Here is an 11,549-nt window from a genome sequence, read left to right as displayed (position 1 = left end):
GACGTTTAAAGAAATGAGAACTCCTCTCCTCTGAGCGGTCATATTAAAGCGACGTCCGTTCATTATTACGTGGCAACAGCTGCATCATCTGTCGAGTGTTTTGTCATATTTTATAATCTCTGTTAGATCAGCTGAACATTGTTCCCCCACATATTTACTTTAAATGAATTGAGAGTGCAGTATAATGAGACAATACCAGGCTACAGATGCGGACACACAGACACAAATATATTTATATAAATATATGCAATTTAAAGTATGAGAGCACTCTCATAATAACGTAACACAATCAGAGACTGGATATATCCCCCCCCCCCTCTCTCTGGTCGCTGAAATGGGGAATTGAAATTACGGGCCAAAAGTTGTATTTGCAAGTATTAAAAGTAAGGACATCAAACCAACTGAGACCCGTCTGTCCGCCGCATCTACGCACTGTACCACACACACCTACAGCTCGTACAGCCGTTGTGTATTTTATTGTGAAGCACTAAATGGTTTTAGAAAAATATCGACTCTTTGTTTGTAGATATCTACTAAACTAAAGCAAATAAAGAGAGTAGGCATGTTATACTGAGTGATATATATTATACACACTGCTCTGCTTTCTGCACGGACCTCACAGCTGTTCTCACTGTAAACATCGCGTTGCGATGAGAGCAGGTTCTAAAATAATATCCAGGGGATGCATGCAGAGCTGTCATTGGCTGAGATAAGTCCGGCCGTGCGTCACGTTTACAGAGAGAACAGCTGTGAGGTCCGTGCAGAAAGCAGAGCAGTGTGTATAATATATATCATTCAGTATGTAACGATCAACTATCTAAACTAGTTGTGTTAATTAAACGCACAAGGGGTTCTTGAATGAAATAAGATTATAAAGGTAAACAGAAATAATAAACGGATAATCTGCTCCTTTAAACAAAATAAACAGAGACAGATTTCATGCATGGATCCATTATATTGACAGTTTTCCAGCCACACAACACAAACAAAACAAAACAGTCCGCTCTGGGATACACGAAAAGTGTCTTTACTGCCTAATCCAGGCTATTGTTCATTGAGAAAAAACTGTTGCTCCTGCGCCCGTCGGTGGCAAAAACAGAAATGTTTGTAGGCCTTTTACGGCTATATTCCACACAAAAAAGAAACACGAGGTCCTGCGTGGCACACAGGAGCGATCTCACCCTGTGTCGGAGAGAATATCTCTCTCTCTGTGCGCGTCCTCTCCAAGGAGACGTGCTTCCAGGTCGGTCGATGCAATATCCACATACGGTTACTTTCAGTTCAGTTCACTTCCCCTATTTTTACACATGCTGAGAAACCGTAACCATCCCGCTGAATACCCGCATTCACCACACACAGGCTTCCTCCTCCCGTGAGAACCACCTCTGGCATCCTGTTGACGTGCCCACTAAAAAGCCTCTGGGCGTGCAGCGACAGGTGAATATGCAAATGAGGCTTGCAGAACCACACCCTCAAACCTTACATTAAAGTGGACATTTTAACGACTGTAGTTGCGAAGATAATACACATGCATCATAGATTCTCATTTCATTTGAATATAAACTACATGCCTTAACCCTTTCCCCTGCCCCTACAGTTTATAAGAAACACTGAGATCAATCTGCGACTGTCACAGATCCCCCCCCCCCCCCCCCACCGGAGGTATGAGTGGCTGCACCCCGAAGTAGGGCTTTAGGTTGACCACATTGATAGTGTCCATTTTCTTGTTCTGGCCGTTCCACTTTATCTGGTAATTGATAGGGCCTAATTTTCTCACCACTGTAGCTGGACCCGACCATTTAGGCGCAAGCTTTGCTGAGAAGTTCTCTGATGCTTTAGAGAGTGGGTGAGTGCGGACCCAGACCAGGTCTCCCAGCAGGAGTTGTACACCTCTCCTGTGGGTATTATAATACTTGGCTTGTCTGGCTTGGCATACTCCAACTCTCTTTTTTACTTGTTCCACCATCTTTTGTTGTCTTTCCAGTAGTGTATATGTAGGTTGATGAGGGGGAGGTGGAGGGCTGATCAACCTCTCCAGTGGGCCTTTCAGGGATCTTCCGAGTGCCAGGGCTGCAGGTGTTTGCCCCGTTGTCTCCTGATAGGCAGCATTGACAGCAAAACGAAATTCCCTGATCCACTGATCCCAGTTCTTATGTTGTGTTCCCACATAAGATGCAATCATCGTTTTGATGGTCCGGTTGGACCGTTCCGTGAGATTGGCTTGAGGATGATAGCTGGTGGTGAACTTTTGTGTGACTCCCCAGGATTTGCATAGGTTGGCCATTTCATGGCCAGTGAACTGCGCTCCCCGATCAGAAACCAACTCACGTGGGACACCGAAACGGGTGAAGATCTCATCTTTTAAGACGGCGACAATCTTGTGAGTTTTGCTGTCTTTTAGGGGAAACATCTCAACCCACTTTGTGAAATAATCCACAACCACGAGGAGAAAGCAATTGCCTTTTTTACTGCGGGGAAAAGGTCCCATAAGATCAATCCCCAGCTTTTCCCAGGGCTCCTCCACCGGGGTAGGCTGCATGAACCCCGCTGGTTTTTGATTATCCGCTTTGTAGGCCTGGCAGGTGTTGCAACACTTTACATGGGCCCACACATCCTTCCTAACAGACTGCCACCAAGCCACCTCAAGGATCTTAAGAAGAGTCTTAAGTCTGCCCAGATGTCCACTCAGGGGATGGTTGTGGAAGTACTCCAGAAAATATATTACTAGACTCTTGGGAACCACTAGCTGATATTTGTCTCCCCCTACTCTCACAGGCGACCGCCGATACAGAATACCCTGTAACACAGTGTACCCTATCCTATCTGGCTTACAAATGGCAGCAGACTGTTTTGACATGTCACTGATTTCAGGGTCCCTTTCCTGGGCCTCTCGTATGTCTGATAGGGTGGTTGGTAAGTCAGAAGCACAGTGAGAGGTGTTTGAGGCAACATACGCAGTTGTGGATGGATGTGCAATCGCTCTGGACAGAGCATCGGGCACTATGTTGTGCAGGCCTTTTCTGTATTGGACCCTAAATTGAAATTGCTGGAGTCGTAAGATCCACCTAGTAAGCCGGGAAGAGGTCTTCGGACAGTTGAAGGCCCAAGTCAGAGCAGCATGGTCTGTGTATACCGTGAATTATTTTCCCTCAAGAAAATGTCGCCACTTTTCAACAGCCCATACAACAGCTAGACATTCCTTTTCTGATGTGGAGTAGTTACACTCGGCTCCTCTCAATCCCCGTGAAGCATAAGCTATCACCTGCTCCCTTTCCTGAGTAGCTTGGACTAAGACTGCACCCAAACCGGCGTCACTAGCGTCTGTGTGCACCTCAAACGGAATTGAGTGGTCAGGTTGTGTTAGGATGGGAGCGCTGACCATAGCCTGTTTCAAGTGTTCAAAGCTTTGCTGGCATTCTTCGCTCCATATCCACTCCACTGCTTTCCTTGTCAGGCGATGCAAGGGAGCTGCCATATCTGCAAAGTGGGAAATGAATTTGTGGTACCATCCCACAAGTCCCAGAAATCGTTGCAGTGACTTGATATTTGTGGGAGTAGGATATTCTTTCACTGCCAGTGTTTTTTCTGGATCCACCTGAACCCCTTTCTCAGACACTATATGGCCAAGGAACTTTAACTCTTGCTGGAAGAAATGGCATTTCTTCAGATTGAGTGTTAAATTAGCCTCATGCAGTCTCTTCATCACAGCGTTTAAATCATTGAAGTGCTGTTCTTGTGAGGGTGAAAAAATGATGACATCATCAATATACACAAAGCAGAATTGTCCCCTCAGCTCTCCCAGGACCTTTTCCATCAATCGCTGGAAAGATGCACCGGCGTTCTTCAGCCCAAATGGCATGCACTTGAACTGGTAGAGGCCTATCGGTGTGATTACTGCTGTCTTGGCCTTGCTTTCCTCTGACATTGCCACTTGCCAGTAGCCTGATTTTAGGTCAAGGGTACTGAAGAAGGCGGCTCCATGCAATGACTCCAACAACTCATGAATAAGTGGCATAGGATAGGCATCTTGCCGAGTCTTAGCATTTAGAGGTCGAAAGTCAACACAAAATCTTGGGGACATGTCAGGTTTTGGCACCAAGACCACTGGGGACGCCCAGGCTGACTGTGACGGTTCAATAATGCCATCCCTAAGCATCTGCTCTACCTGGTCTATTATGATCTGACGCTTGTGAGGTGATACCCTGTATGCTTTGCAGCGCACTGGAACCTCGTCTGTAGTAAATAGCTTGTGCTCTTCTACCTTAGTTTTCCCTAAACTGCCTGAACACACCTTTGGCCAAGCCTTCAATATTTCTCTAACCTCTGGTGGATGAGCTGAAAAATCTGGGGCAGTCTCTTCTTGAATAGGAAATGACTTGGATAGCGGAAGTGCTATTATGAGACTAACACTGGGGTGAGCTGCCGGGATCTCAGCAGGTTGAGAAAGGAATGAATAGAACACATAATCCCTTGGCCCCTTTACTCCATATGTTCGGTCTCCCAGGTTGATAATGGTTGAGGTCTTGGTAAGGAAGTCCAAGCCTAGAATGATGGGGAATGCCAGGTTGTTGTCATCGATGATGTATGTTTCTAGCGACCACATCATCTCATGCCAGCCGTAGAGTAGCTGTACCTTTCCTAAGGCTCCATGGCATGTCTTCCCGTCAGCCAAAGCAAAGCACAACACTGGATAGTGTTTAATCAACGATAGGTTTTCCCCCCCTCAAAGGTGATTGGTTCACTGAATTGCAGGTATTATTGTGATTGGCTCTTGAGCCACATCAAAATTAGACGCGCTGTCATCCTCTCATACTGACACCTGACACCACACATACACACGTAGGGAGAGCCGGGACGAAAGTAACACGGGACAAAAGTAACGGAGCGATTTTATCCGAGCGCAAACAACTTTGACCGGCCAAATTACGTCAGAATTATCAGCATTCAATACTTAACAGACCTACTAAATATCAGGTTTAACTGTCAGGAGTAGCTAGTGTTGTCACGATACCAACATTTTGGTTTCGATACCAAGTCAAGAATTGCGATTCTGATTCTTTTTCGATACTTTTCTTAAAAAAAGGGAAACAGTCTTAAATGTAATTATTGTGCTTTATTTCACACCAGAACCATAACACAAACTTTTAAACAATGAGAACAATAAATAAAATAAATGACAAGAATGCGTATTAAATAAAATTAATACATGTCTGACAGACAGGCCTCTTGGTGTCCGTAGGCTTGCCCTCACTGTCAGAGATATAGCTAAAATACTTCCAAATGTAGCTTCTGGCGTCTTTTTTGTCAACAAGCCGAGGCGCAGCGGCAGTTGCACTCCCACTTGCAGCCATGCTTCTCGCTTTCTCAGATGCTCTGGCAGCTAACGCGTGCACGAGAGAGGGGAGGCACTTGGAGCGTGCTTGAGAGGGGCGGGACTTCAGGCACGGCTGCAGTGCAGGGAATGGAAGCAGAGCAACACACACGGCTCTTATTAAAACGGCGCTTTCTCACCGGAGTACTTTCCCCCGTCATTCTTAAAGTACCGATACTAATGAAACGGAGGAATCGTAACGTTTTTAACGGCAGGGTATCGCGGTACCTTTCAAGTATCGGTACACCGTGCAACACTAGTCAGGAGTCAGTGTCTCTCCCCCAAACTCACACAATTCGATATGAACTGAAGAGCCGCATGAAACTAGGCAAAGAGCCGCCTGCGGCTCGAGAGCCGCGGGTTGGCCACCCCTGGCCTAGATGGTTGGATAAGAGATGCCCGGTCTAGCTGCTGTGGACGCTGCGCCAATGCGGGAGGAATGGCTCGAATAATATTCTGAGCATATCCCCAAAGTAAGCAACACGTTGTGGAAGTGTTTCTGGAACCAGACACGTGTGGCCGTTTTCCCTGTTTCGGTGAGAAAGAGTGGGTGTTGAGGCGATGCGTATGCATCGTACCTTGCGCTGAAGTATTTGGTTAGTGGCTCGTATTGGCTGGGATACGAGTTCAGGCGGAAGATGTGGATGGGGAAAGAAATTCCCAGCTGATCCGTTTTATTCCGGAGTGTGAATATGAGAGTCGTTTGCCGTGGAGGGCTAACAGCTGCCGTTTCGTGCATCTGTCTGCCTGTAAGTAGTTTGACAAGAGGAGAGTGATGCGCTGTACTTTCTCTGAGGATAGAGAAGCCCGGAAAGACATCCAGGGTGATGCCTAGAAACTCAATGGAGGTTGTAGGCCCTGCGGTTTTCTCCTCAGACAGAGGAATGCCAAGGTCTTCAAAATATTTGTATGAGTGTGCTCAGCCCGTGGCAGGGGGGTGAGGATGGTGGAGTGACTGTGAGAAAGAAGTCGAGAAGATGGAGCACGTGGGGGAGTCTGTGGTTGTTTGGGGACTATTGAATGGCCTATCATGAATCCTTCTTTGACTTCTTTGGCCAGTAAGGTGTCAAAGGTGTGAGGTTCTGTTAAAGCGGACTGAAGGTTGTGGCAGATGTGAGATGTGTCAGGCAGTATTGCTAAGCCTGGGTGGAAACCATGGGTGAAGCCGTTGGTGAGAAAGTAAAGGAAAGGAATATCTGGATGATTCGCTGAGGCGGTAGCTAGTTGCTTATCTTGACGGGTGTGCTGAGGTGCCGTGCTAGTCAATCTGCTGATGTAGTTGGGTTGTGGGGGCAGGTGCTCCTGGCATGAGCGCCGCCGCAGAAAGAGCAGATGTGCATGAGGCGGCAGCTATAAAAAGAGCAGCCTAGGTCATTGAAATTGTTGCACACCGTCCTGCCTCCCTGCGGGTGATAGACAGTTAAAGTCTGAGGCGTTGCGTGATGGAGAGGAAAGTGAGTGAGGTGTTTGAGATGGTGGAGAGCTGACTAAGCATGCTAAGGCCGGGTGGGCGGGGGGCTCCGCATAATTGGCAAGGGAGGGATGCGCGTGCTGCGAAGATGCGGCAGTAACGCTCGGAGTCCGGAGCACCCCGGTATGTTCCCTGGTTGAACGGCTTGATAATAAATAATAATAATAATCCTTATATTTATTATAGCGCTTTATCAATGACTCTAAAAGCGCTTTACAAATATACTGCACATACAGATCATACATACATGTAATGGGCATCTGATGCAGCCGGCGGCTTGGCTAGCGAAGTTTATTTTATTATTTGTATTATTTTTCCTAAGAGAGAAACCAAAGCGGCTACTCGCGGCGAGGGTCAGAGACAGAGAGACCGGAGCGTCTGCTCACTGCGAGGGTCAGAGAGGGAGAGACCGGAGCATCTGCTCACGGCGAGGGTCGGAGAGAGAGAGACCGGAGCGTCTGCTCACGGCGAGGGTCAGAGACAGAGAGACCGGAGCGTCTGCTCACTGCGAGGGTCAGAGACAGAGAGACCGGAGCGTCTGCTCACTGCGAGGGTCAGAGACAGAGAGACCGGAGCGTCTGCTCACTGCGAGGGTCAGAGAGGGAGAGACCGGAGCGTCTGCTCACTGCGAGGGTCAGAGAGGGAGAGACCGGAGCGTTTGCTCACTGCGAGGGTCAGAGAGGGAGAGACCGGAGCATTTGCTCACTGCGAGGGTCAGAGAGAGAGAGACCGGAGCGTTTGCTCACTGCGAGGGTCAGAGAGAGGGAGACCGGGGCGTCTGCTCACTGGGTGAGGCGCTGTTGCTACGGGGTTAGCTGCTAAAGGAGGAAGGTAAGCGGAAGCTGGGTTGCTGTGGATTGCTGAAGGTAGGAAAGAAGAAGAAGAAGAAGAAGAAGAAGAAGAAGAAGAAGAAGAAGAAGAAGAAGAAGAAGAAGAAGAAGGGATGGAGGGATGGAGGGATGGAGGGATGTATGTGCAAGGGGATTTTCGTGAAGCCTGTGAGCAGGCACAGAGGGCAAAACGACCTGGCCCCCACCAGGGGCTGCTGGTGAGTCGGGCTGTGTCCGAGGAGGAGGACGGAGGCCTGTGACGTCACGACCCGTGGTGCGCGCTGTTGTGTTTTCTGAAATGCTGTGGCGTTTTGGGAAATGCTGTGGTGTTTTCTGAAATGTTGTTGTGTTTTCTGAAATGCTGTAGTGTTTTCTGAAATGCTGTGGGGTCTTGCACTTCAGGGCCACCGTCATTTTGACTGTGGAAAAAAAGCGAAGCACCTGAAGGAAGCATGCACAAACTCTGACATTAAATTCTACCCACCTGTTATTACTAAGGTTGTGTGCACTCTGCTAACGTCATACTAGCAGGGCTTGACTGGGACAGCAAATCGGCCCTGGCATTTAGACCCAGACCGGCCCAAATCCATAAAACAAACGAATAGTAGCGGTTCCTGACAAGAAGAATAACTCCGTATAATTAAAAAAACGCTATTATTATCCTTTTTACGTACCAGGGGCAAACTAAACTAATACATACAACAAGTATGTGTAACTGGACACAAAACAAACTGGAGAAATGCTAAAACTAGAGCCATATAAAATGAATTTGATTGAAAGCATTTTCTTTTAGATTGTTTGTGTTTGTGTTATAATCCTTTAACCAGCCAGCAATCTATCTATACAAATGTCAATCCTTGTATAAATCTTATGTCTTATGATCAAGACACTATATTCACGAAAGCTTTTATCTTTTTACTTATGGTCAACAGCACTGTCTGAACACCTTGATGATAAAAAGTTATACACATCTTTCATTACATTGAACACCCGTGCCGGTGTGTGCAGGCTATCTTGATACATTTACCATGAAACAGGAAGTTGGTGTAACTCCAATATACAGTGGGGCAAACAAAATGTAGTCAGCCACCAATTGTGCAAGTTCTTCCACTTAAAAAGATGAGAGGCCTGTAATTTTCATCCTAGGTATACCTCAACTATGAGAGACAAAATGAGAACAATAAAATCCAGAAAATCACATTGTCTGAAAGAATGTATTTGCAAATGATGGTGGAAAAAAAGTATTTGGTCAATAACAAAAGTTAATCTCAATACTTTGTTATATACCCTTTGTTGGCAATGACAGAGGTCAAACGTTTTATGTAAGTCTTCACAAGGTTTTCACACACTGTTGCTGGTATTTTGGCTCATTCCTCCATGCAGATCTCCTCTAGAGCAGTGATGTTTTGGGGCTGTCGCTGGGCAACACGGACTTTCAACTCCCTCCAAAGATTTTCTTTGGGGTTGAGATCTGGAGACTGGCTAGCCCACTCCAGGACCTTGAAATGCTTCTTACGAAGCCACTCCTTCATTTCCCGGGCGGTGTGTTTGGGATCATTGTCATGCTGAAAGACCCAGCCACGTTTCATCTTCAATGCCCTTGCTGATGGAAGGAGGTTGTCACTCAAAATATCACGATACATGGCCCCATTCATTCTTTCCTTTACACAGATCAGTCGTCCTGGTCCCTTTGCAGAAAAACAGCCCCAAAGCATGATGTTTCCACCCCCATGTTTCACAGTAGGTATGGTGTTCTTTGGATGCAACTCAGCATTCTTTCTCCTCCAAACACGTCTAGTTGAGTTTTTACCAAAAAGTTCTATTTTGGTTTCATCTGACCATATGACATTCTCCCAATCCTCTTCTGGATCATCTAAATGCTCTCTAGCAAACTTCAGACGGGCCTGGACATGTACTGGCTTAAGCAGGGGGACACGTCTGGCACTGCAGGATTTGAGTCCCTGGTGGCGTAGTGTGTTACTGACGGTAGCCTTTGTTACTTTGGTCCCAGCTCTCTGCAGGTCATTGACTAGGTGCCCCCGTGTGGTTCTGGGATTTTTGCTCACCGTTCTAGTGATCATTTTGACCCCACGGGGTGAGATCTTGCGTGGAGCCCCAGATCGAGGGAGATTATCAGTGGTCTTGTATGTCTTCCATTTTCTAATAATTGCTCCCACAGTTGATTTCTTCACACCAAGCTGCTTACCAATTGCAGATTAAGTCTTCCCAGCCTGGTGCAGGTCTTCAATTTTGTTTCTGGTGTCCTTTGACAGCTCTTTGGTCTTGGCCATAGTGGAGTTTGTAGGTTACCACATACTGAGGAATTTACGAATTAATTTATTAAAAATCCTACAATGTGATTTCCTGGATTCTTTCCCCCCATTCTGTCTCTCATAGTTGAAGTGTACCTAGGATGAAAATTACAGGTCTCTCATCTTTTTAACTGGGAGAACTTGCACAATTGGTGGCTGACTAAATACCTTTTTCACTGTACATTAGAGGTTTCTCAATACTCTAATTTCCCCTCCTCGACTCCTTTCCTCGACTCCTATCCTCGATACTTAGTCCCGCCCACAGGAGATGCGAGCGGAGGACTGAGGAGGGGAACCGAGGAGAGAGGAGGGGAAGCAGCAGGCGGTTAGAGAAATGAGAACTCCTCTCCTCTGAGCGGTCATTTTAAAGAGACGTCCATTAATGATGACAGGAGGCACAGCAGCCCTCTGTCTGATGGACAGATGTGTTCATGACGACTTATATATTTACTTTGATTCATTCACAGTGCGGTATAATGAGACAATAACAGGCTACAGATGCGGTCATATACACGCACGCATATATATATATATATATAAATATATACAATTTCAGAATCAAATAAGTATGAGAGCACTCTCATAATAACGTAACGCAATCAGAGACTGGATATATCCCCCCCCCCCCCTCTCTCTCTGGTCACTGAAATGGGGAATTGAAATTTACGGGCCAAAAGTTGTATTTACAAGTATTAAAAGTAAGCAGAGGACACCAAACCAACTGAGACCCGGGCCAAAAGATACCGCCGCATCTACGCACTGTACAACACACACACACCTACAGCTCCTAAAGCATAATCAGGCTACAGCCGTTGTGTATTTTATTATGTGAAGCACTAAATGGTCTTAGAAAAATATCGACTCTTTGTTTGTAGATATCTACTAAACTACAGCGTACAAATACAGAGAGTAATGTAGGTAATATATATATAATATATATATATATATAATAATATATATAATATGTAATATATATTTTACACACTGCTCTGCTTTCTGCACGGACCTCACAGCTGTTCTCACTGTAAACATCGCGTTGCGATGAAAGCAGTTTCTAAAATAATATCCAGGGGATGCATGCAGAGCAGTCATTGGCTGAGATAAGTCCGGCCGTGTGTAACGCCTCCACCATTCCCGGAAATGCGTCCACGGAGGAGCCGTGGAGGACCTATCAGTGTCTGCTCGGTTAGAGCTCCTCCAGAGAGCCTCCTCGATGCTCGATGCTCGGTGCTCGATGTGCATTTAGGGAAATTAGATGTCCTTCAACATGGCGCGCTGAAATCCATTTCCAGGTCACTACCGGAGGACCGAGGAGTCAAGGAGGGTAAATTAGAGTATTGAGAAACCTCTATTGTCCAATCTAGCCCCAAATCTCACACGCATAATATGGGTTTTAAGTTGAAGACTTTTGCAGGTCAACATTGAGTCTTAGTGACCCCTACTGGCAAACGGAAGTCAGCCTGATGTGACAAACATCATCAGATTCAAAGGCAATTTACGATGGGTGGTCTACACATGATATAGCGAAACATACTGTATGTTAGGCGTGTGTTCTCCAGCATAGT

The sequence above is a fragment of the Pseudochaenichthys georgianus genome, chromosome 9 (assembly GCF_902827115.2).
Source record: "Pseudochaenichthys georgianus chromosome 9, fPseGeo1.2, whole genome shotgun sequence".
In the NCBI taxonomy this organism is placed as follows: domain Eukaryota; kingdom Metazoa; phylum Chordata; class Actinopteri; order Perciformes; family Channichthyidae; genus Pseudochaenichthys; species Pseudochaenichthys georgianus.
Note: the sequence above shows the minus strand (reverse complement) of the source record.